Source organism: Otolemur garnettii, unplaced genomic scaffold, assembly GCF_000181295.1.
Source record: "Otolemur garnettii isolate 467f Iridium unplaced genomic scaffold, OtoGar3 scaffold00039, whole genome shotgun sequence".
In the NCBI taxonomy this organism is placed as follows: domain Eukaryota; kingdom Metazoa; phylum Chordata; class Mammalia; order Primates; family Galagidae; genus Otolemur; species Otolemur garnettii.
In genome coordinates, this window is record NW_003852434.1 from 12,393,272 (window position 1) to 12,394,215 (window position 944).

A 944-nucleotide genomic window follows, 5' to 3' on the forward strand; every position below is an offset into this window, starting at 1 on the left:
GCTTCTGGGTTTTCTCATCTAAGTTACAAAAAGAAATTTATCAATTTTAACACAAACAAAAGAACTGGGGAGTTATTATACCTACAGTAAAACTATTTTCAAGTAATACTGCCATAAGGAACCATTTGGTATATCCAGTAAACTATCGCTACTAAATTTAAATGTCAGCCAGATTCTAAATATACCTTGGCTAATGGGCTGGAACCTTCCTCTGGTCCCCTCTATTAGGAAAAACCATCAAATACAGCTAGTCCCCTGGGGATCTTAAAGGACCAAAAAAATACCCACCTGAAGAGTTGCTGAGGTCCCTGTGAAGTAATCAGTAGACTTTGTGACTACAATGGGCCAATAAAAACACAGGTTGTGAAGCAAGTCTTCAGGGGCATAAAATGCTTCACTTCTATCAGGACAGTAAGTATGTCCCCAAACAGGAAGTGAACTACATATTTAAGGAAAGGCTGCATCGGTTTTTCTCTTCAACAAAACCTTATTGTAGCCACGTGGACAAAACAAATAATAAGGGACTTACATGCAATGAAATAATTTGGGCCATATTTCCCTAAGTGGAAACTGTTTTTTAAAAAGCATCTAATCACCCAGATATTTTAGTCAAATGAAACCAAACACCAAGCATCAGCATCTCTGAGAGGGGCAGATACGCTGAGTTTTCTACCCTCATCTGAACGAAACCTTCCCCAGAAGGTTTCCGTCTCAGTCAGCCCTCCATGGAGTCAACTCTGTCATTCGAGGCAGGCAAATTCTCTAGAGTAGGGTCTTCCTCACCCACCACCCCATATGGGTCAAGTCACTGCTTTGTACACGCAAAGTGCTCCTTTTCTTTGGCTAAAAAATGCAATTTGTTAAACAATAAAGAGCTATTAAACACTCATATAAGAATTATATTTAAGAAGTAGAACATACTCACCAGAGTTGGGGACATAGAT

The 944-nt window shown here is 39.3% G+C and overlaps 1 protein-coding gene across 1 annotated transcript in view; it reads right to left on the reverse strand.

Moving 5' to 3' along the window:
• ART3 (ADP-ribosyltransferase 3) overlaps positions 1-944 on the reverse strand; it is a 28,200-nt gene that overhangs the window by 13,366 nt on the left and 13,890 nt on the right. The gene's annotated exons all lie outside the window — the stretch shown is intronic.